The 27,051-nt window shown below is 34.7% G+C and overlaps 1 long non-coding RNA gene across 1 annotated transcript; it reads left to right on the top strand.

Moving 5' to 3' along the window:
- Positions 1 to 4,856: 4,856 nt before the first annotated feature.
- LOC123654155 lies at positions 4,857 to 13,891 on the top strand. Its single transcript, XR_006743196.1, has 2 exons — positions 4,857 to 4,971; positions 13,653 to 13,891. It is a non-coding gene; the product is annotated as an uncharacterized LOC123654155 (long non-coding RNA).
- Positions 13,892 to 27,051: the final 13,160 nt, after the last annotated feature.

Below are 27,051 nucleotides of genomic sequence, written 5' to 3' on the forward strand. Positions count from 1 at the left end.
CTTACTTCACGAGTTAAGCGTGCGTTAAGAAGTTTAACTTCAAAAAATAAAGCTGAGAGCTAAAACTTAAGGGGGTGATAGATGTGCGAACTTAAAGTACGCGTACTTAGGGTGACACACGAGCAAAAAAGGTCGTCGAGCCACGAGTTCGCGAACTTAGTCGCACGTCTATTACCCCCTTTAGGGACGTCTTACAGTGTATGTATTGTGTATCTAATATATAATCTTTTTATGTAAGATATAGTTAGTGTATTTACAAGTATCTACTATACCGACAGGAATAACAACACTCTATTTATGTTGCCCTTTTATAGTTTAATTCCTTGTGAGTCTTCCAACTATTTTGATTATCTGATTCTCGCAGAGCATGGTAAATCGGCTGTTATCATGTACACCTGATAGCGATAGTTTTTTTTTTTATGTCACTAGGTCGGCAAACAAGCGTACGGCTCACCTGATGGTAAGCGATTACCGTAGCTTATAGACGCCTGCAACACCAGAAGCATCGCAAGCGCGTTGTCGACCCAATCCCCAATCCCCCCAGGAGCTCTGGTCACCTTACTCACCAACAGGAACACAATACTGCTTGAAAACAGTATTATTTTGCTGTAATCTTCTGTAAGGTCAAGGTACTACCCCAGTCGGGCTGCTCCATATTTTGAGCAGGAAATTCCTGCTGTGCCCTACCTCAGTTTCTCTCACAGTAGGAATGTCTCCGCCAATCCGCATTGGAGTAGCGTGGTGGATTAAGCTTTGATCCTTCTCTTACATGGGGAAAGAGCCCTATGCGGAAGCGTAAATAAGTAAGCGCTTAGACTAGCCCGTTGGCGCAGTTTGTAGTGACCCTGTTTTCTGCTCCTGTTGTGGGTCTGATTTGAAATATGTAACTGTACCGTCGGCTGTTACCTACAATACAAGCATTAAGTTGCTTATTTTAGGAACACGCGACCGTTTGTGTATGTTGTAGATATTTATTTTATTAAATAATGTCTCGCAGAGCACGTAGGATGCAGGTTTTTTTGATATACCTACAGCTGATAGCGATCAGTACTCATAGTAGGGAATCCGCCAACCGCAGTGAAGTTATGTGGATTATGACTGGTAGGCCACTTGTACTTTTATTTACATTAAAAAGATCCTTAAGATAAATTTTATATCAAGATTAATCAGTTGTCGTAGAGTCGGTTCGCTAGCGACAGCACGTATCGCTTGCTTCCTGCGACCGCTCCGCACACTATCTGTAGGGTACAAGCCTTATTAAACCTTTTTTACCGCTACCATTGCTTTTCTGTTATATTAAAAAAGAATGAAGGTTGTTTAAAGGTATTCGTTACATAACTGAGGTAGGATAGAACAGGAAATATCCTGGTCAAAATCTGAAGCAGCCAGACTGGGGAAGTACCTCAATCTTTCTGAAGATTATAGCTGAACCATATTATTTTCAAGCAGTGTTGTATTCCTGTGGTGAGTAAGGCGACCAGAGCCCCTAGGGGGGGATTAAGGGTAAGGTCGGCAATGCGCTTGCGACGCTTATAGTGTTGCGGGCGTCTGTAGGTTACGGTAATCGCTTACTAACAGGTGAGCCTTACGCTTGTTTGCCAAACTAATTGTATAAAAAAAACCTAATATTTAGTCAATGAGTAAAAGGGTCACTACTGTAAACCACACGAGTGTCGTTGTAGCAGAAGAAGGTAGAAGTGAGGAGAAAGCTTAGGATCGGAGACGAGAGGGAAATTTAATAACCGAAACTTGACTATTATAATTTTATTGTACGGTGAATTTTGTAAGCGTCAACGGTAAAATCATCTTACACTGTGAAGGATTTTAGTTATAGTATTTCTTTTAAATTAATATATATATATATATATATATATATATATATATATACTAGCTGTGCCCGCGGCTTCGCCCGCGTTGAAATCAGTGTGTCACAAAAATTTCCCGGCAAACTTTCAGTGAAAGTCTCATCAAAATCGGCTTTGCCGTTCCGTAAACCTTCCTCTTGAAGCCCTCTATCCATTTGTGAAACCGCATGAAAATCCGTTAAGTAGATTTTGAGGGAATCGGTCACATACGCTTTTGGGAACTTTGTCTTATAATACACTAACTGTTGCCCGCGACTACGTCCGCGTGGTTATGAAGATATGCATTACTATTAAGATGCTCAACGCAAATTATTTTTTTATTTCAGTCACTTGAAATGCTTATCACTCTGAGTAACTTTTTCAAAGGCACAATTTAGTATAATTTAATAGTTATTTTTATAAAACCTCTCTATACACCACATTTTTAGTTTTATTTTCAGGCTGCAGTATGAATAACCTATCAGGCGAACTTGTTGCTACTGTATATGTTTCATACAAACTATCAACCCCAATTAAACCCCCTTAGCGATGGAATATCGCAAAATCCGTTCTTAGCGGACGTCTACTAACTATAATCTACCTCCCTGCCAAATTTCATCTTTGTCCATCTTGGATGGATAGACCATCCAGTGGTTTTTGAGTTCTCGTGATGAGTGAGTCACTGACCTTTCTCTTTTATATATATAGATTACGATGCATTATTTGGACACCTCCTCACCATCTATAGAGCATATATTTTAAATTTCAAGTCTCTTACTTCAAAAACATAAGACTTTCATTCAAACTTCCGACCCCCGTTTTATCCCCTTAAGGGTCGATTTTCGTAAAATTAGTTCTTAGCGGATGTTTACAACCCATAAGGAACCTACCTGCCAAATTTCAAGTTTGTAGCTGTTATAGTTTCGAAGATTTTGTAATAAGGGAGTCAACCTACCATTCCCCGTTTTAACCCCAAAAAGGAGTTGATTTCTAAAGATACATTATTTGGACACCTTCTCACTATCTAAAGAAAGCACATTTTAAATTTCAAGTCTCTTACATCAAAAACATAGGACTTTCATACAAACTTCCAACCCCCGTTTTACCCCCTTAGGGGTCGAATTTCGTAAAATTCATTCTTAGCGAATGTTTACGCCATAAAAGGAGTCTATCTGCCAAATTTCAAGTTTGTAGGTGTTATAGTTTCGGAGATTTTGTGATGAGCGAGTAAACCTACCATCCCCCGTTTTAACCCCAAAAGGGAGTTGATTTCTAAAGACACATTATTTGGACACCTTCTCATCATCTATAAGGCATACATTTTAAATTTGAAGTCACTTACTTCAAAAACATGGGACTTTCACACAAACTTCCAATCCCCGTTTTACCCCCTTAGGGGTCGAGTTTCGTAAAATCCGTTCTTATCGAATGTCTACAACCTATAAGGAGCCTACCTGCTAAATTTCAAGTTTGTAGCTATTATAGTTTCGGAGATTTCGCGATGAGTGAGTCAACGTACCATCCCCCGTTTTAACCCCAAAAGGGGGTTGATTTCTAAAGATATGTTATTTGGACACCTTTTCACCATCTATAGAGCTTACATTTTAAATTTCAAGTCTCTAACTTCAAATACATAGGACTTTCATACAAACTTCCACCCCCCGTTTTACCCCCTTAGGGGGCGAGTTTCGTAAAATCCGTTCTTAGCGGATGCTTACGTCTTATAAGGAACCTACTTGCCAAATTTCAAGTTTGTAGGTGTTATAGTTTCGGAGATTTCGTGATGAGTGAGTGACCTTTCGCTTTTATATATATTATTATAGATATATATATATATATATATATATATATATAATGTGTGACAGATGTCCTTTGACCGAGTGACTGATATCTTACGAGTAATCAGATCCGGCAATAATCAGTATAATCTTGATAAATTTCCTAATTAAAATATTAAAAAAAAAGTTTCTCAGATTTTTCACTATTTTTAAACGAATACAACAAATAATTGTAAGTTGGAGTTGTTTTTGAATAGGCTGAAATACATGCGAGCGAAACTGTAGGACAGTACTAGTCTCGAAAACAAATGGTAACAAAATAAAGGAATTATATCTTTGCACAATCCGAAAAATTGGAGTGAATTTAAAAGCGTGTTTTTGCCGGCCACCTGGGCTTATATTAGAATTGTATTCCAATTTGAAAATGTAAGTGACACGGGTCAGCACTAAAGCCTACGCCATAAAACTGTGCGACAGTTAAAAAGCAAATATATAAATGATTTAAGGCTGCTCACTCTTAGGTTCTTTCTTTAGGGCTTTGTCTTTTAAGTTCATTGACAAAACAATATCGTTATGTTAGACAAATCATTTATCCAACTCCCAAATTATGTTCCAACATTGAAAATTTAATTCGAATTTCAAATATACGTTTATGTAATGTAAATAAAAGACGACGGAAAAAAATATATTCAACAATACATAATATCGACGAATTACTATAAAATATTCCCGTTTAAGTATAATTTTGTAAAGAACGGACATTATGAAGTGTGAACAGCAGCTTATCTCTTGACGATTGTAATAAATTTAAATAAATACATCTCGATGTCTCCTTTGCCGGTCGCCCTCATTATTATGGATCTATATACAAACCGAAATAATAAACGTCGAGCTCTATAAGTATTGAGTTTATTTTTAAGATATAGGGTGTATAATTGCCTGGCAGCTGCTTCGACGGTGATGGATTCTCACTTCGAGGTGAACAGTGATTGACGCCTCGATCGCATCTGAATAATGCGGAGCGGTCGAACTGTTTTCATGAATACCATGAATATAAACAATCGCTTATATTTCTACCTACATTTAGAAAATAAAACTGTAACTATGATAAGTGATATCTAAAATACGCATCGTCCCAAGTGACTGCACTACCAGAAATAGTCGCACCGACCTTGGTTATCAAGGTTTTCTAACAAAGAACGCGTAGAAGCTGCCGCTTGCCTCGCGCAGCTACTTGGTGATTCCGCAGCGCGGCGCTCGACGAGTTATTACCCAGAGTGTCGATTGTGATTCCGCGGGCGCCTGGTCTACGCATACGCAAGCAGGACGCAGCAGTGTTAGAAAACTCGGTACGTGTTGTAGTTACGTGTGTAGGGGATTCGTGCCACCGCCTTGGCAACAGCGCCGACCAATGGACGCCGTGGTTAGCCCTCGCGTCTTTGATGCCCAGTTGATAATTCTGTCTGAGATACAATCTTCGCAGTACTGAAATGAGGTCCTAACTGTTTCCCGTCCAATCTTAATATCTTGTGGTCGTTCCGCTAAGCTCGTATGTGCCACGTAGATAAAAATATATGTACACAGGTTAAAAGCTACCGTATAGGTTATATATAGCATGAAAGCTACAGGTTAGGTTTGTTATATATCTTGACATTATTTTGTAAAGTTAATGTATTTTTAATTCGTTTGGATCTTGGATTAAGTTGATTTCCGTATACGAATTAATGTTATAACTGATCAAAATAATATTTGTGTAGTAGAAGTCAGCGGACCTCGCGGTTTTGGATTTTTACGAGTTGCTTATTTTGTTAAAACCGTTGTTTTTCAATGCGTGTTGTATTTACATTTCTTGTTATGTTTAAGTATATTACTTCTGCTTTCCATAATTTGAGTAATCTCATTTACTAGTAAGGATATATATGTACTATGCATAACGGGACTTAAACAACGCCATTCAAAACATTATAGATATTGTTTTCAGTCATTCAGTGATGTGATGGTGCAGCATAATGAAAACAACTCGATTCACTCACACTCACTCACTTCAGCCTATTGCAGTCCTTTGCTGGACATAGACCTCCACAAGTTCGCACCAAAAGTGGTGTGAACTCATGTTTGTAGTCCATAGTCACGACGCTGGGCAGGCGGGTTGGTGACCACAAGGCTGGCTTTGTCGCACCGACGATGCTGTCTTCGTCCTGTGTATTTCAAAGCCAGCAGTTGGATGCCTATCCCGTCATCGGTCGGCTTTTTGAATGAAAACAATACAGTAAAATATTTGATGATGACATTTTTAATTTAATAATCAAAATTAATAAATTAGTAATTTAATTTACTTGTTATAATAATGCAAACACTGAATCCATTTCGTAATTAATAATTATAGGTACAACTTCACAATTACTAGAAGATTTTGTTATTATTCATGAAACATTAATCAGTTTATATTTTTAAGCTACAAATAAAAAAACTCGCTTGATTTAAGAACCATAATTTTGCAATAGAAGATATTTCTCAAAAGATACCATTTCTGTTCATTCGATCGGTATGCGGACGCTGGACATCACGTCGTCATTGCTCATGTCCGTCACGTCAAGCTATCTCACTATTATTTCCTTTTATTTTATCAGGAATAACTCGTTGGTGATATGGTTAAATATAGAATTTTCCAGAAACAATCCAACGTTAGCTTTTTAGTGACCAGAATAATAAAACTCTTACTGCGATTACTATTTGTGTTTGTAGAGGTCAACGTGTCCTGGAACCAATGTTATATCTCTGATAACTGAAAAATAAATTCATAATCATTTTCATCACGCGCTATGGTTTATATATTTGTTTATATTATCTTCTAAATAAATGTATAGATGCTTTTTTTAAACAAGGTAGGTCTGTAGTGAACATATTTCCATTTCGTATCATTCATCAAATCGATTTTATTAGTTTTGTATAACTAAATCATTATTATATGTTGAAATATTGAAATGACATTCAAGCATCTCAAATTTTTAAAAAAATAAATATAAATGACATAAAAATACTTATAGTTACGTTTATCTATAAGTACAAATAAATAAAATTGGAGTGTCTGTTTGTAATACTAAAATAACCGCTTTTTAATAAGTGCAAATGGATGTATTACACGGTACATATACCGAAATGACATTTTTTACATTTTTGTCTGTCTGTCTCTCTATCTGTCTGTCTGTTTATTCCGGCTAATCTCTGAAACGACTGGACCGATTTTGACGGAAATTTCACTGGCAGATAGCTGATGTAGTAAGGAGTAACTTAGGCTTAGCTTACTTTTATTCAAGAAATTTATTTATTTTATAGCTCTGCAAACTGAACAATAAATTTTTTGTTAAATTCCACGCGAACGAAGTCGCGGGCACAGCTAGTATGTAGTAAACATATATTTTGCAAAATGATATCTCTTCTATATTGTGTATTTCTTGAAAGCTTTTGTGCTTTCAAGATTGCTTTGTAAAAGTTTTCTATTTTTATGTAACAATATATCAAACAGCGCATAAAATGAAGATAAATTTCATATATTAGACGAAGATACAGCTAAAAAAAATTGACTCAACATCCAGCATCATATGAATATTAAAACGGTATAGTACCGTGCAACGGTCTCACGATTGTACTTTAAAAAAAAAACAAAGTAATATATTTGAAGTTGAGTTCAGTAACGAGCTGTTCACGATGAGTGCGGCGCTCCTCAGTAGTGATCACGTACGTATCTTCATCGCGCTGGCGCCGCCGTGGCCCCATGCAAATACTGCCTCATCTGACACGTGTAGCTTTGTGTACACCGCGAAATGTAACGTTACTTCAACACACATGCCAACTGTAATCAAAACAAAAAAATCATATATTTCCTCATTCGAGTAGGCTTCAAAAACACATTAAAAACATTAAAATGTAAAATTCGTCTAAACTGGTCGAAGGTCATGAATGTTATTTGACAGAATCACAAATCCCTAATTGTTATTTACACATTAGTCATATATATAGCCGTTTAAGTAAATTCTTGATTACGAGTCGACCACATGGGTCTTATGACCAATGGGTGGTAATTTAGATACCTTTTGAAATACACGATCGTTAAAAATAATTAAAAACCATCAGATACGATGCGAATTAAACGGCTAATTAACTACGAAAATATGTCACTAAAAGAAATCTTAATTAATATCTATCTTTAGATATAGATATATCTAAAGATACATGATGGAACGTTAAACATGAGCAATGCACATCAGTTTTGAGTCATTCGATTCAATTCAATGAACAACCATTGCAGTCAATTAGCTCAATTTGATGCGACCACCAAGAACAAATTGCATATGCCTTTGGCTAACCCTTTTGTGCATTTGGCAGTGACTACTATCCATTTCAGGGTTCTATTTCCGCTCTGGGTATGGGTATAATAACATATGCATTATGTATATATATAATAAAAAGTATGTAATGAAACCGTAATATTTCAAAATTAAAATATTTCTATTTAATGAATAATAATAATAATACTAAAGCCAAAATATATTTATTTATTTATTCGAAAACCAACAGCGTTACAATTCGTATATATATGACATTTAACACAATACTAACAATAATAAGGCCAGTAATAGGTTTTTCCTCTCTATACATCTTAGTACTGTTACAAAAGGGCAGTATTAAGAGCCGATATTAAAACGACTTAAAAAAAAAAAAAAAAAAAAAAACAAAACAAAATTAAATATATTAACGCTTGCAATTTATATTGGTACGATAATTTTTGGTACACTATAGCTACCTCCCACCTGTATGTATGTTTGTTACTCTTCCACGCAAAAAATACTAGATCGATTTTAATGAAATTTGGCACGGATATAGCTGAAGATCTACATTAACATATAGTCTACTTTTTATTCAGACTCATTCAGATTTTTATGCGGTCGGAAATTACGCGGGTTGAACCGCGTGGTGCAATGAGTCTTATATAAACAAATAAAGCTCAGAGTCACTGATGTTTCGTTGTTTTACACGATTTGATTCTCCATATTTTTTCCTACCGCAGGCTTTATGTTGTGTCTTATGAAGGAAAATAAAAATATGTAATAACTAGTGGACCCGGCAGACATTGTTCTGCCCGGAAAACTGCTACCAAATATGATTGCTTACATACCGATAGCAGCGCCATCTACCGCGTCCGATTGAGATAAAAACTACCGTATTTCCCAAGGTGGACCAAATTACAGATGATTACAAAATTTGATAAAAATTGATTCTGTAGTTTCGGAGTTTATCGCCCACATACATCGTGACACGAAATTTATATATTAGTCGGCCTGTGTGTGGTAAAAAAGGTTATTCCCCGACTTGTACTTATTTATTCAAACATAAAAAAATTTATATTACTACTTTTAACAATTTTTTTATACTGTTAATGAGATATTAAGTATAAACATTATATAGTGTATTGAATGAGTTACGTTCATTGTGAAGGCAGGTTATTATGAGTAAATCATAGCGGGTAGGACGGGTGCGGCAATTTAGCGTGACAACTTGCGCCTGCGCGGCGCAATCAGCCGGCGATTACTGTGAAGCCTTTTTAGGAACGCTCAACTTTTATAATAGCGCTTTTAACTACCTATTCTTTTAAAATTTATATACACATGAATGTGATAATAAAAATATAGTTTAAACCTTTTTTTTTAGGTGAGGACATTTTATTTATCAGTAATTGTAGGCTGAGTAAATCTGGAAAAGGTTAGTTCAAATGTGAAAATATTTTTCATATTAAAACTGTTGTAAATTTTAATTTAAGGAAATTTTTAGTTATAATGTGGAGTGCAACGTTTATTATGAACGTAAACTAAACTAGTTTTTTTTTTGGTTATTTTTTAAATTGATCGACGGTGCACATTTCACCTAGCTACAGTTTTTACCGACCTACAGTTTTGATATTTTTTTTACTACTATAGTGTAGTATAGGGTAAAAAGATAATTAAATATAATAACAGCGTATCAAGAAATTACAGATTTTACAAATTGATGGCAATTTGACACAGATGAGATAGAAAACAAAGAGTAAACTATGGATAATATTGGATTGAAAACAGGCATTTGATACAGATTCATATTTATAAAATTATAAAATTGACTTTAGAAATTCTTCCCAAAGGATTCTAGAACCACTTTACTAACCGTAATCAGGACATTTTAATACATAATTAACTAAATGACATAAACCTTAGCACAATTCAGGCGTACTTCAAGGCAGTATACTAGGTCTGAAATTGTAACTAGTATTCGTAATTGAACTATAAAATAATATAAACAATATAAACCGTGTTGAGTGTTGAGAGAGTGTTTTGATACACCAGAGTTGTCTTTAAGAAGTCACTAATAGCGACCGTCATGTAGCTCTGTTAAGTTTGTGTATTGTATATTCACTTAATTTTTGTGCTGTGTGGCTACGGCACTAAAGAATTTAGCCACCCCATCTCTTCCCGTGGGTGTCGTAAGAGGCGACTAAGGGATAACAAGGTTCCACAACCACCTTGGAACTTAAGAAGCCGACCGATGGCGGGATAACCATCCAACTGCTGGCTTTGAAATACACAGGCCGAAGACGGGCAGCAGCGTCTTCGATGCGACAAAGCCAGTACTGCGGTCACCAACCCGCCTGCCCAGCGTGGTGACTATGGGCAAAACACATGAGTTCACGTTATTTTTGGCGTCAACTTGTGGAGGCCTATGTCCAGCAGTGGACTGTATAGGCTGTAATGATGATGATGATGATGACTTAATTTACTTTATAATCTGACCTCTAAAGTATTAAAAAAATATTGAATATTATAATAAACTATAATGAAATAAAAACACAAACACAGCAAATTATTTAATGCACGTAACAAGTACAGTCGCTAAGTGGTCTCTCCGAACTAATAACAATAAGACAATGATTTTAATTCGGGCTCAGCCGCATCTTGCAACCGATCGAAAGTGGATTTATTTCAAGCCGCCAGCAAAGAACCGTGTAGAGCGACCAGCAGGTACTTTGTTTTGTGGACGGGTTTTTTTAAAGATGGTTCATAAAAAAACACTTAAAAATGACAATCGCGGTAAATCCCATATAATCAAGTAGTGATCATAGTAAGCGTGAATGCTTAAAAATTATAAAAAAAATCGCTTAATAAACTTTGTTTACTAAATGTTAAACAGAGTTTTCAGGAAGTAAATTGACGTTAAAAAGTATAGTTACGAACAATAATATCCACAAAACAAAATATCGATAAAAATAAATCGTCGAAATATTTTGTGTTCGTTACTTTTTGAATATAAAAAAGTACGACAAATTGAGAAAAAAAAAAAACAAAATATGGCGATACGAATCCACCGAATCTCTGTTATTTATTTATAAGGTTTTGATTAGAATCGTTTTATAAAAATAATGAAGTAAAACCCGTTTTACTATGAAAACTAAATATATTTATAGGTCTTCATAACTCAGCTCAGCACAATTCAGCTCAACTTCTCGACAACATTGCATTCATCGCCTTCCACTGCGCCAGATGTCAGTCACACAACTATATTATTTTTATCTTCCGTTCCAAATTCTTTGCAATCATGGTCACACCAGCCGGCAGCTTCTCAACGACTACTATTTGATTCCACTCCGCCCACTTATTATATTCTTATAATATAAACTCAGTTTTTAACCCACACGCACATATTAAAACGACGTACAACCTATATCGCTACATACAAACATAAACCTTACACCCAGTGAATAAGATTTAGAATCAAATAAATTCAAGTCGATAATAATTGACATCGCACAAAATTCGAACAGCATACAGTAGCCCACAGGTGAAAAGAATTTTCGTCTTCTAAAGACCATTAATACTGAACATGATTCTTTAATGGGTTCGTTCGTAAGACTACATTCTTGTAAGACATATACATGTAAATATAGTATATATATTAAAGATATTCGTTTTCGAAGTAACACAATTAACTGTTTTTTCCTAAGTTTAATCAGTTACGGTTTAAATGCAAAATCAAAATCAAAAATAACTTTATTCAAATTGGCTTAAAAAGCACTTTCGAATCGTCATTTCACAAATTGAAATTTTAAATTGAATATTATTTTTAAAAGTGAAGCTACCATCGATTCGGTGTGTAGGTTTTGCAGAGAAGAATCGGCAAGAAAATAATATATAAACAGTGTTTTAGTACTAGAAACAGTTACTACGGATCTATTTATATTTTGGAATAAAATTAAATCAAATTAAAAACCTTGTATAAACAGGCTACATTAGCACTTTTTAATCATTACTTTACGAATTGTGTACGAGTCTGCAATTTGTTATAGTCAAAATAAAGCTAAGCTAATATCGATTCGGATTGTTGATAGAGGGCTTATAAGAAAATTAACATCTATTATGATTTCTATAATGATTTATTAAAAAAAAAAAAAAAAAAAATACAAGCAAAGTCTGCAAAAAAAAAAAGAACAAGCAAAAAAAGTTATTTTCAAAACGTTTAATGGATTAATCAACTGTTATCAATTCAGTCATAGTCATCACATCTTTATCATCTATACTAATACTATATAGAACTTTAGTAACTCTGTTTTTAAACTAACAATTAATTTTATAATCAAAGATCTTACCAAAAATATTAAACTGTAAACAACAAAAAAATTAGTAACCTTTATGAAATAAAAAATGACTGATTTTGACATTGCAAAATGTTCAGTCATTAATCGTGACGTGATATTTATGTCCTAATGCAAAAAAAAATTAACACCTCGATCAGATAAACTGATTTTTAAACTCAGACACGTTCGTACACTGTGTTTGTTGTGTTCAAATATAGAAACTGATATAGCTACTGTGTTCCTTGTTGGAAAACTTTTGAAATCATTTAGCCCAGCCCGCCTCTATCAAGATGAAACGCAAAATAATTGTCGTTCGCAACAGATTTGTTGCGTTAACATGTAACGTTTGATTATTGAAAATAATGTGTATATTTTATTTATAAGTGCTCATCTTCATTATGGGATACACCCGCCACTTCTCGTGTGTTAATTTAATTTACTTTTTGTATCTTTTTGTGGGAAAGTGGTGATTGTTAAGTCAATGCTTGTTTAAGTTACCTATTTAAAAAGTAACGTGTAAATTGGCTCATGCCTTCCTCTATCAAATCAAATAGCCTTCATTCGGTCATGACAATATTTCTCTTGTTATTCGTAAATTTTTTCTTTTGCCCCAGCAAAGGCCTCCCCCAATCTTCTCCATTCTGACTTTTCCATGGCCACTCTACTTCATGTTACGCCTGCGACCTGTCAATGTCGTCGTCCCACCTACTTTTTGGTCTCTTCCGCTATATAAAAACAAAATCAAAAATTAAAATTATTTATTAAAGGTTTCAAAAGCACACCGAATCGTTATGTAATAATTTAAAATTATATTACCTTTGATCAATTGATTATAGTAGAAAGAGAAACTACCATCGATTAGGAACGTAGATTCTAAAGAGAAGAATTCGCAAGAAACTACTCAGATACCCATTACAAAAAATGTGTTTTACTAAGTAATTAGTAATATATTACATTAAATACTACGCTACGCTTCAGCCTGTAATATCCCACTACTGGGCGTAGATCCCTATATCCTCTTTCCCCATATAGGAGAAGGATCAGAGCGTAATCAACCACGCTGCTCCAATGCGGGTTGGCGGATATATTCCCTACTATGAGTAAAGATCGCTATCAGGTGTACATGATAACAACCGGGACCGACGGCTTAACGTTCTCTCCGAGGCACGGTGGAGAGACCCACAAGGACTGCACAAAAACCAAGACCACGGCAAACACCTGTATGACCAATACAAATATTTGTCATGTACGCGGATCGAACCCGCAACCGCCAGCGCAACCGGCACAATCCATGGCTGTGACCGTTGCGCCAACGCGGCGTCACATTAAATACAGCGTTACTAAATCCACAAAACACCATCCATCCATCAGCCGTTCGGCACTCTGTCCGGTGCGCCCTCTGAATCCAGCGGCTTCCCATCTCTTCCTGTCTTCTTAAGGTCGTCAGTCCACCTGGTTGGTCTGTGCTCCTTCTGCCGAGACGTGGTCGCCAACATGTTTATCATTTATATAATATTGAACAGAATACTAAGATTTAGCTGATATATTTTTTGTAATTGTCATATGCACTCAAATGTATAATTATGACTACATAATAAAGTTATAGTAAAGTTGCAGTTTTATTTTTTGTGGTCGATAAGGTTTTTTTCCATGTTTATTATTTTTGAATAAATGCGTTATGTTTACGTGTATTGTGTACGAGCTTTTGATAAGTGCAATTTATGTCAACAATTTTTTAATTAATGAAAATACCTGAGTAACGTAACTAATTATAAAATACTTATAATTCTTCTATGAATTGTGACAATTAGAAACAACATTTCCTCACTGCATCAGAGTCGTATATATATGTGTTTTTTCTATTAAATAATTATAATATATTTATATATGTAGGTATATGTAAATTGATTGTATTATTTATATATCATATTACTTGTATCTATTATATATTTAACGGGTGGAGTGACATATCGCATAGTATAATATAAGTAATAATGCAATAAATGATGTATGTACAAAGGCGGTCTTATCGCTAAAAGAGCAATTCCTTCTAGATAAACTTTGACAATAGGACATGATGTAGTAGAAGCGGTTTAGAAGTGAACAAACTGAATTTAAAATATATGTATATAAGTAAACATACAAATATCATACGTAAATACATACACACACAGACATACAGTAGGTACATTCATACAAATTTTTTACGTTTTAACATTTTGTGCGTTTAATTAATACATAAAATATAATTTGTTCTAATATTTATAATTTGTTTGATCAATCAGGCCAGTGTAATCCAGTTATGGAAATATGAAAACAGTACCAGTTTACTCTGTCTGAAAACTCTATACACTTAAGGTTTATTTAAGAATAATAAAAAATAAATTTTTATATTTTAGCCAGCTTTTATAAAAAGGGAATTTTAATATTTGACTATATGTATTATATATTTGTCTATACGATACCTGATACGAGTCTGTAACATCTCACGGCTGGGCACAGGCTTCTTTCTCCATGTAGGGGAAGGGTCGGAGCTTAATCCACCACGCCACCCCACTGCGGTTTGGTGGATCAGGTATTTATGATAAAAACCGGAATCGATAGCTTAATGTGCTCGCCAAGGCTGTGTGGTTACGGTAATGAAGAATATAGCCACCCCCTTTCTTCCCGTGAGTGTTGTAAGAGGCGACTAAGGGATAACAAAGTTCCACTACCACCTTGGAACTTAAAAAGCCGACCGATGGCGGGATAACCATCCAACTACTGGTAATGAAATACACAGGCCGTAGACGGGCAGCAGCGTCTTCGGTGCGACAAAGCCAGCCCTGCGGTCACCAACCCGCCTGCCCAGCGTGGTGACTATGGGTAACACACATGAGTTCACACCATTTTTGGCGTGAACTTGTGGAGGCCTAACAGTGGACTGTGATAGGCTGAAATGATGATAATGAAGGCACGGTAGAGTCAGCAACGCTCTTGCGATGCTTCTAGTTTTGCAGGCGTCTATCAGCTACAGTAATCGCTCGCAATCAGGTGAGATGTGCGTTTGTTTACCGAGTTTGTTGTATATAAAAAAATAGAATAAGAAAATAAGAATATCATCCCACAAGAAGTTGAGTGTGATGCATTTAATATTATATATTCCTAAGTTATAATCAGATTATCGTTGGCTGATAACGTGTGACATCATCGGCACTGCCTCCGCACGTTCATAGGATGTAAGCGTCATGTCTTGACACCCACAGAGTATTCTCATAACACAATCATTCAAATTACTGCATAGCATAATAATGGTATTAAAAATAAAAGTAAAAGTAGAGGTTTAATTATTTTCTTTTCATATCAGAATAAATTTTTTATTCGATAAAGGAGAAAAGGATTTGTTTTGTTTCTTTTAATTTTGATTCGGTCTTAGATAAAATTTCTTTATTTACATTTTTATAATCCGATATGTAAAGAATAATATACAAAATACTAGCGGACCCGGCAGACGTTGTCCTGCCCGGAAAACAGCTATCTTTGATTGCTTACATACCGATACCTATTTCCTATTACTTACGACTGCTCCACTGTGTAGAAATGGACTCCCTGCTAGACTGTCCTGATAACTGTATATATACTAAGTGCGCTTAAAAACATCAATACCGCGATTCAGGCTCAGTTCGTGTAATTTCTTTCAGGCTATCCTGATCTGGACTGGACCGGGTCCTAATCCAGTATGCCTTACCATACTTGATTATATTTTACATCAGGCTGTCCTGATCTGACCGGACCGGGTCCTGACCCTGTATGCCTTACCATACTTGATTATATTTTACATCAGGCTATCCTTGTCTGGACCAGACCTGGTCCTGATAGAACTTGCCGGATCTGGTATGCCCCATTCTATCCTGATCCGGTCCAGATACATGATCTGGTTGAGCCTGACCTTTTTTCTAGTCGAGATATAGGAGAAATATCAGAGCTTAATCCACCACGCTGCTCCAATGCGTGTTGGTGACTATGTCAAATGTTAAATAAGTTACTCGTAATTGTAATCATAATATGTCAACTTGTATACTCATTGCTAGTTTTTAATTCTGTTCATACGTTCTGACGTTGAAACGTGAACGCCATAAGCGAAGGTACTTTCAATTTTCAATATCTATAATTCATAAAGTTATATATGTAAATACGACGCGCTTATTGAGTGGTAATATTTTTTATAATTATTCAATGGTAATTAGGTGGGGCGATAACCATTGAATTTTAAATTAATTATGATGTATGGATATACTTGTATTTTACACTCAGTGAAAATCGTAGTGCTATTTATTTATAATTTTACAATGTGACACCGCAAACGTTGTTTTGCCACCATTACAGCCTATACAGTCCACTGCTGGACATAGGCCTCCACAAGTTTACACCAAAAATAGCGTGAACTCATGTGTTTTGCCCATAGTCACCACGCTGGGCAGGCGGGTTGGTGACCGCAGGGCTGGCTTTATCGCACCGAAGACGCTGCTGCCCGTGTTCGGCCTGTGTATTTCAAAGCCAGCAGTTGGATGGCTATCCCGCCACCGGTCGGCTTTTTAAGTTCCAAGGTGGTAGCGGAACGGTGTTATCCCTTAGTCTTCTCTTACGACACCCACGGGAAGAGAGGGAGTGGCTATATTCTTTAGTACCGTAGCCACACAGTAGGTGTTTTGCCATATATGTTATTAATCCCCTTAACCCCCCACCCTTATAATTAGGGGTAACCTCCTTAGGAGTTTGAAAAATAGATGTTGGTCGATTCTCAGACCACCACTATGCACATAAAATTTCATGAAAATCGGTCCAGCCGTTTCGGAGGAAGTATGGTAACTAACATTGTGACTCGAGAATTTTATATATAAGATTTTCTTTTATAAATACTTTGTCTGACAACAAAGAACAGAAGTAAAAATAACTATCGACATTTCTATAAGATTTGCAGCTTATAACATTTATGTTTAACCGATTTAAAAAAGGAGAAGGTTTCTCAATTCAACCATTTTTTTATTTTTTTAGACGCCGCGTTGGCGCAACGGTTACAGCCATGGATTGTATCTGTTGCGCTGGCGGTTGCGGGTTCGATCCCCGCACATGGCAAACATTTGTATTGGCCATACAGATGTTTGTCGTGGTCTGGGTGTTTGTGCAGTCCTTGTGGGTCTCCCCACCGTGCCTGGGAGAACACGTCAAGCCGTCGGTCTCGATTGCTATATGTACACCTGATAGCGATCGTTACTCATAGTAGTGAATATATTCGCCAACCTGCATTGGAGCAGCGTGGTGGATTAAGCTCTGATCCTTCTCCTACATGGGGAAAGAGGTCTATGCCCACTAGTGGAATATTACAAGCTGAAGCGTATGTATTTTTGTAATCGAGATCTTCGAAAATTGTAGTGGTTACGAGTGCGTTTGTTAATTTTTGTTGTCTAATACTTACGTTGTATTTCTTGTCGATTTAATTGAAGTCGATTTTTTTTTCTAACAAATACAATTATACAGTTATATCATCGATCTAAGCTATGAAGTTTGTTAAGATAGAGCAGAAAATGTTTCGTTCAAAATTTGGAGCAACCCGACTGAGTTAATACATCAGCTTACCGGAAGATTACAGCCAAATAAAGCTCTCAAGTAGGCCTTAGTTCCCCGCGAGTAAGGTTGCCATAATTCCTGAAATGTTCTATGTTGACAGCGGGGCTAAGTTTGGCATCATGTCTGCGACGCTCCAGGTTTTGCAGGAGTTCATAGACTACGGTGCTATCAAAAGCGTTATACGCTTGTTCGCTGCCTTTGAAATGTACACAAGAGATTGAAAACCTGTAATCTCCCTTCACGGTCGGTCATTATACTGTAACCTATAAAACCTAACATCAATCTTCCCTTTAACGTTTTCTCATAAGGTTTTCCTTCTGTAGTCAATGAATCTGGTGTAGCGTTAAAGCTGCCAATCATCGGTTCGATTAACTCCTACAGATTGATGTATTTATACAAATATTTATTTTAAGTCACGATGTAACTGAAATTATAATTAAAATTGCCTATAAAAATTGTACAATATCAACTATTAAGAATATAATCAAGTTTAAACAAATAATAGGTTTCTAAGAAGACCTCTTTTCCGTTGAGTAGAATACAAAATTGAAAAGTGCATTGAATTTAAATTAAAAATAGTAAAAAAGAGTACCAATATTAATATTGCAATTTAGTACGGTATGTTCGCCCCGGGGCGAGACCGCGCAGACGTTGTTTCGATACCCGGTGCATCGCCCCGGGGGTAATGACGACTAGCCACTAATAAATGACCGTGTAGATCTGTCTGTACATAAACATTTAAATGCAATAAAGAGCGAAAGAAAAATACTTATTTTAATTTGATAATAAAGAAAAACAACAACACTTTTATGAAGTAAGTCTTAAAAGCACATTTAACTGCATGCCCAAAAGCTGGGGAAGTCTGACTGTTGAAGTAACTGGACTTTACATAAGAAGATCACAGCTACATAATATTGCTTTCAAGCAGTGTTGTGTTCCTGTGGTGAGTAAGGTGACCAGAGCTCCTGGGTATTTGGGGGTAGGGTCGGCAACGCGCTTGCGATGCTTCTGGTGTTGCTGGCGTCTGTAGGCCACGGTAATCGCTTATTATCGGGTGATCCGTACCTTAATTTTCAAGACTGTTCAACTCTATTTTCATATGTATATTACCAAGAACAACCAACGCTACCAGGTACGTCACGATAATCAGCAAGAGCTTGTTAAATAACCAGACAACAAAACAAAAATTAATTTAACTACAAATGTCAGCTTGGAGCGGAAATCGAACCCACGAGCGTCGTTAAAGGAACTTTCGCAAATATACACTAAACCGGATGACACGAAAAGATACATATTCATAACAGGTAAGTAGTTATTACTAGAACTCAAATGTTCTACTGTCTCAATGTTTCTTTGCATTTTTTTTAATTGGTAACAAATTGCTTATCTTGAACAACACTTGACAAGCAGCGAGCGATTAGCGATTAATATTACTATGTTACTGTTATAATTAACATTTAATATTGAAATGTCATTACATTACAACAAATTATTAAAATTTATTTTTATCTCCACGTAGGAGCTTAATCCACCACGATGCACGAAAAAAATGTACTCATCTGTGTCGCAGGACCAATGGCCGTTGGAGCAGACCTGGAGACCGCGTCTTGGCAAACGCAGTATGGGACGTCCTCCTGCCCGTTGGACCAACGATCTACGTAAAATTGCCGGTGTAGGCTGGATGAGGATCGCGGAAAACCGGGATGTCTGGCGCGAACTTGGGGAGGCCTATGTCCAGCAGTGGACCGCAATAGGCTGAACTGACTGACTGAATGTACTGTGTAGAGTTCAAAAGACACATAAATGTGTATGTATGCGATGCAGTGCGTTGAAAGAGAAAAGCAATTGAATTAAACGTAATTGTCGTATTAATTACAATACAATAGTGGCAATAAATATGTTATGAAAATGTCTCCACACTTCAAGTTACGATGTAGCGTCGCATACAAGCTTTAGACACTGCTTGCCTGTAATATATTATCGTCAGAATTTGGTTTTAAGTTAATAATCAGTATCGTGTTCCCGTTGGTGAGTAAGGTGACCAGAACTCCTGGGGGGGGGGATTGGGGATCGGGTCGGCAATGCGCTTTTGATGCTTCTGGTATTGTAGGCGTCTATAAGCTACGGTAATCTCTTACCATCAGGTGAGCCGTACGCTTGTTTGCTGACCTAGTGACATAAAAAAAAATCTTTTGAAATCCAATTTATTGTTAAATTATTAGTGTTGTTATGTATTTTAAACAGCTGTGTAAAACTATGTGTCATAGTAGAGATATAAAATAAATCTCAAAAAGAAAACATGAAAAAACGAGTGTGCTTTAGACCACACGACTGAAGTAAAACTTCTTTAGGTCCATCTAACTTATATCTCCCTGTCGACTTCCGTTCGCCTCAACCGATCACACTTTTCGTAACACATTAACCAGCTTACTTCCCGAGACAAGCGTACGTAAGGAAGTTTAATTCAAAAAAAAAATCGATGATTTAACTTTTAATTTTTTTTTGTCAATTATATTTTCATTTATATCTTTATAATTTACTAGCTGACACCTTAAACGCTGTTTTGCCATATATGTTATAAACCCCCAAAATCCACCCTCTTATAACTTAGGGGCATGAAATATAGCTGTTGGCCGATTCTCAGACCTACCCGATATGCATACAAAATTTCATAAAAATCTGTCCAGCCGTTTCGAGAGAGTATTGTAACTATTTTTTTTTCTTTAATATTTTAAAGAGGGTTTGTTCAAACATTGATGATGACGTAACTAACATTGTGACACGAGAATTTTATATATAAGATTGTACTAAGTTTTTAAGTATTATTATTAAGTAGATAAATGATAATAAACTGTTTCCGTCACCGACTAAAATAAACTCAGGATAGTGGTGACAGAGGACCGTCTCAAGAATTAATACAGTATCAAATTGAAGCGAATCTAAAATTCAATCGGTTTTTTTACCCGAGAGCGCAGAGGTCATGCTGGCCATTTGCTTTATATGTAAAGCGAATGCGTCAATATTAGGAGACCTTATGTCAATTGTTTCAGAACTTTTTTTCGGTTTTAAATTTGAATAATTCATCGTTTCCTGTTTAGATTTATGTGGAATTAGTTTCTGGATACTATCGTCAAGTAAGGGTATGTCATTGTATGTATGTTTATGCGTTATTTTTTTTCGAAAACGTATAAAATAAAGAATATAATTCCGATATATTCTAAGAATTTAGGACGAAAAAAGTATTTATACTGAATGAGAACGGAAATATTCCAAAAGCTTGTGTTTCTTGAGTTGTTTTATCGAAACAAATACATTTTATTAAATATTGGTGATTTATATACATTAACTATTTGCCTGATAATTTTATATTATAATTCATTCAATGATTTAACTTTTGTACATGATTATATTGTTTAAATTATAAATTAATAACTTTTTACGTATTTGTTTGGAATACGTAGTATTTGTGATTCAGTATAATAAACAAATTCACAATTATGTCTCGTTGCAAAATTGAAATAAATAAAAATTAAATATATATACTTATTTACATTATATAACCACATGAAATATTTACATAAATCTAAGAACCAATATAAATATTTTTATGTATCAGTAGTTATACTAATCATGCTTAATTTCTCCTACAGTCTATATTCCGAATTCGCGAAAGCGTTAATTTAACAATAATAAATAATCAAAGATGAAGTTTTGACGTGATAACATCTAATAAATCGATGAACGCCGGTTGCATGCACGAAAAAGGATGACTCATTGTCCCGTTACGCTCATTGTACGCTTGCGCCGCATCTATCTCTCTTCCACTCGATTGGCCTTTGCGTCCGTGGAGATGTTTTGTTATGACGTTGTCACGTTAAACTATCGTCCGTAAACCAACTTTTCAGACAACTATTTTTTTTTTGTATATATCGATTCAAGTGTGCTTTTGAAATATATTTTAGTAAAAACATTTTTATTTCTGTTTTTAATCAAAATATCTTACGAACGAACGACACATAATACATTTTTAATTATAATATTAAATATAAATAGTATATCACTTTGAAGTGGTTGTATGGCCTTTCTAGATGTAATCGCGCCGGTGTGTTGCGACGCGGCGCTGAGCGAATCGATTCGTCGCGGACAGAAAATTAGATAACCACGATAATCCACTGAACCGACGCGTAAGCTAATATAAATTAGCCAGTGTCTTGCGTAATTATTTATTTCAGGTTGTATTTTCAATATATATACTTGTTTAAAAAAAAAACATTGATAATAAATTGATTTGTATGTAATTGTTATTAATAGAAATAATGATATCTCGCCGCGCATTTTGATTTTAGTCAAAATTCTTCAGATAAAATTATTGAATTGAATTAAATAAAGGTATACAATTTATAGTTTTTTTTTTTCATATTATTTTATTGTGAGAAATAAAAAAAAAATTGGTTATTGCAAATTTATATTTGTTATGCAATGCATATTGCTCTTTTAAATCCCTTTAATTCTATATATATATAACGTTAATTAAATTAAATAATAAAATATAAGTTTTAATATACTATAGCTATAATAATATTATAAACCTATTTTTTGTTTGACAGATTATTGATAGATCGTTGACAGATTGTTTTGTGTTAGCAGCTTACGGAGGAAGGTTATAGGCTATATTATTTTTATTTGTGTAGCCGCGGAGCACAGCTACTGTTTAATATAAGACGCCGACGGCTTGACATCAAACACAAGTAAAAGAATTATAATATTGAAACTTATTATTTTAGTAGTAAAAACAAAAATACGAATAATACAATTTAATATTCTCAATATTAATTTAACTAATTTATCTTTTATACATCGTAGAATGTTCTTTACTTAAACAGAAAGAAAACTACGCAGAAAATTATTTTTTTTAGAATAATTAATCACCCACCTGCTCAGCGTGGTGACTATGGGCAAAATGCATGAGTTCACGCCATTTTTAGCGCGAATTTGGGGAGGCCTATGTCCAGTAGTGGACTGCGAAAGGCTGATGTGAGAATAATTATGGAACAAGATAACGTCTTTATTTATTGTTTGTATAACAAAGGTCGCACCGGGCGACTCTATAACAAAATTTTACCGAACTACTATTATGTTATAACCTGTAAGTGTATCGCTGTTGGTCAATGACTTACCCGGTCATTAACGAAAAAGATTGCACCTTAATTCATTACACTCATTCACTAAAATATATATTTGACAGAAAATTATGTAAAATAATAATGTCTGTAATCAATATTGTTTTAGAAGTGGTGCAAGTAAAATTAGTAAATGAATCAAAAATCTTAATTAGAAAACTCATATGTAGATATTCCTACTATTATTTAACTCTTTGCAGTCTGGTTGTCTGTCCTTGTGGGTCTCTCCACCGTGTCTCGGAGAACACGTTAAGCAGTCGGTCATGTTTGTTATCATAAATACCTGATAGCGATCGTTACTTATAGTAAGAAATATACCCGTCAACCCGCAGTGGAGTGTGGTGGATTAAGCTCAAATCCTTGTCCTATATGGCGAAAGAGGCCAATGTCCAGCAGTGGGATGCTACAAGCTGAATCGTATTTTTATTAATATCTATATTATATATAATAATAATAATATACTAATCAATGGAGATTTTAGATGGAGCGGTTTCTTTGTTAGGTTACACTGCGAAAATGACTAGCCCGTTGGCGCAGCTTGTAGTGACCCTGCTTTCTGCTCCGAGGGTTGTGGGTTCGATTCCCACCCCGAGTCTGGGTGTAATATAAATATTTATTTATATATTTATATATGTATTATTTATAAGTATGTTTATCGAAAAAAAAAAATATGTAGCTATATACCAGTCGGCTGTTACCTATAACACAAGCATTAAGTTGCTTACTTTAGGAACAGACGACCGTGTGTGTATTGTGTAAATATTTATTTATTTATTATTTATTAAAACTAATTAACTGTTCGAAATAATACTTATGCCATAAGTTTTAGTATATGATGTGTTGGTGACTACTTATCGCGTAAAACAATATGGACGGACAGAGGTCGCTAGTACACCTATATTTTGATAATTGTAATTTAAATTATAAATCGTTAACTCTATACAACAATGCGTATACAAACTGTTTAGTATAAATAAAACAGTATTATTAGACTCTAAAGAACGTTAGCTCACCCCCCTGTTTGTTGCCAACCCCATAACTAAACACATTGCTCAATTGAAACGAGATAATATTTTGACTAAATACTAATGAGAAATCGTACTGGACTTCATATTAATATGAATGTATTGTTATTTATTTGTGAGAAAGAATTACAAAAAAAAATTAGGTGTAATATTATATTGATGAAAAGTTTCTTCGTTTGTTTGTTTGTATTTTTTTAATGTCACTAGGTCGGCAAACAAGCGTACGGCTCACCTGATGGTAAGCGATAACCGTAGATTATAGACACCTGCAATACCAGAAGCATCGCAAGCGCGTTGCCGACCCAATCCCCAACCCCCCTAGGAGCTCTGGTCACCTTACTCACCAACAGGAACACAATATTGCTTGAAAACAGTATTATTTAGCTGTGATCTTCTGTAAGGTCGAGGTACTACCCCAGTCGGGCTGCTCCATATTTTGAGCAGGAAATTCCTGCTGTGCCCTGCTTCAGTTAGATATTTTTTTTTTTTTTTTTTTTTTAATATATAGACTAGCGCTTGACTGCGATCTCACCTGAAGTCAAGTGAAGATGCAGCCTAAGGTGGTGCGCGCTTGCCTAGAAGATGCCTATTCACTCTTGATTTAAAGATACCCAAGTTATAGTTCGTTGGAAAAACGGAAGCCGGAAGGGCATTCCAAATTTTTGCGGTGCGTATTAGGAACGAGGAAGCAAATCGTTTAGTGCGAGATCGTGGGATATCAACCACATAGCGGTGCAGACTCATGCGATGCCTTGCGGTTCGGTGGTAGAAAGGTGATGGAAAATGGAGATATTATTGTATTAGATAGTCCATTACCGAGGCTATAGGTTATATCATATTTTAGTAGGGTTTTCCTTCAAATTAACGCAGGTGAAACCACAGGGCATAACTAGTATTAAATACGCTTTGAATAACTGCAAAAGTATATTTTTGGAACGAAGTTCCTTACGGCAGGCTTGACATTTGGCTGGGCGACCGTACTGAAAAAAATGTGATACTAAAACCGTAAGAAAAATATATAACGGAAGTGACGTAATATCAGTCACACGACTGTATAATATGACGTTTGTAAAACTGAAATATTACTTGTAAACTTTTTTTTAAATTATTTATGTAATTTTATACTGTCGACAAAAATAAATAAAGACACATGTTTTTTTATTTCACTTAATAGTTTGTATTATTATTATCATTTTGTTTGATTTATTTTATTTTACGGTATTTGTTATTTTCTAAAATACTAAATTTCCTAAATACTTTTATGTACTTAATTAAAAACCAATCAACAAAATTAAAAAAACATCAAGAACTAAAATTCAACATTTTTTTTTTCAAATATTGTTGCTTCTATACTATCCGAGGGAACTTCCTTCCTACCTGGTGTACATGACACCACATAATTTTTATATTAACACTCTTATTTTGTTTTAGAAAAAAACATCTCTGACTACATTTAAGTTGAAAGCAAGTCCTTGTTCAATCATCTTAAAATTGAAGACAGTTTTCTATATGAATGTCCCACATTGTGGTCAAATAATACTTCGTTTCAAGAAGCTTGAGATATAGTTTCTGCAGTGAGGGTAGTAAGCAATGTAGCCGGAAGAACAGTTAGGTTGATGTAAGACTTTCATGGATTAATCACAGTTGAGGATGACCAAAAACAATTTTTATTACGTTGCGTACAAGAACACCGGAAAATTTATTCTCATTGTAAAAAATGCTAAAAAAAATTTGAACAATTATATTGTTTTTTAATGTAGATAAGTAAAAAATGTACTATTCGGGTATTGGAGTTTTAATTAAGTAATAAAAATTAATTTCTTAATTCCTCCTATAGTAAGTCAGTACAGATTTTCATGTCATGAGTTTAGCATAAAGTCTGCACGGGTTATCATTGTCCAATCGCAATAATATTTAGTATTTAAGTCAATGAGGTCAAACAGCATAAAAATAGAGGGTGCATCGTACTTGGTTTCGTAAAACAAATTTTCCCTTATGTCTTGGGATACCCTGATAAGTAAAAAAAAACTTTTCGATTTCATAGACTACTATTTAAGTGGTTTGACAATCTTTAATTATTTTTTTACTTATTTTGTTTTTAATTTTATAGAATTTATTTTGTAAAATTAAAAAAAATGCAATCACGACAAAAACTGGCATTTCTTTGTAATCATAAAAAAAATATTGACTTGTTCTGTTCAACGGAATACATTTTTGGGTATAAGGTGGAACATTCTTATAAGATTATATTTTTTATTCGGCGTTCTAATAAAATTATAATTAGTTACGTATATTTTATAAAATGAAAAATTATTAAACTCTCTCTAGCGGTGAAATTGGAAGGATATGCTAATTGTAACAGGAGTGAAGAAATTTCAGCCCGAGCGACTTTTACTTAGTTCCGCTATGCAGCACTAGATGGCAAGAGTGTCTATCTGTAAACTGAATGCGAATGAACATTTAAACTTTTTTCTGTGAATTAATAAACACAGTAATACTTTTAATATTAATTTTAATAAAATTGGAATATTAAAATACTATAAAGCCGTCGTTATTATTTTAGCTCCATAAATAATGATAAATAATTTTGTACAATGAAAAAAAAGAAACTATTGCTATCGTATGATTCTAATAATTATTAAAAAATATCTTATTCAACATTTTACGCATATTAATGTTGGTTGATATTGTTGTTTCGTCAAGAACAAAATAAAAAAAATATTTTAGTTCCTCTACTCAATCTTAGATGGCGCTAGCATTATCATTCTAAGTTAAAATCACCAAAGACAGAGAATTAGCTAAACTTAAATTTATATTATAACATATATTATATTTTGAAATAATAAAAAGTGTAACTAAATAAAAAAATATATAAATAAATCCATTAAATTAAAATTATTAATAGTATTTCTAACCAAAATTGGGATATCAAAATGGGTACCTGTAATGTTTTATTAT

Source organism: Melitaea cinxia, chromosome 6, assembly GCF_905220565.1.
Source record: "Melitaea cinxia chromosome 6, ilMelCinx1.1, whole genome shotgun sequence".
NCBI classification, from domain to species: Eukaryota; Metazoa; Arthropoda; class Insecta; order Lepidoptera; family Nymphalidae; genus Melitaea; species Melitaea cinxia.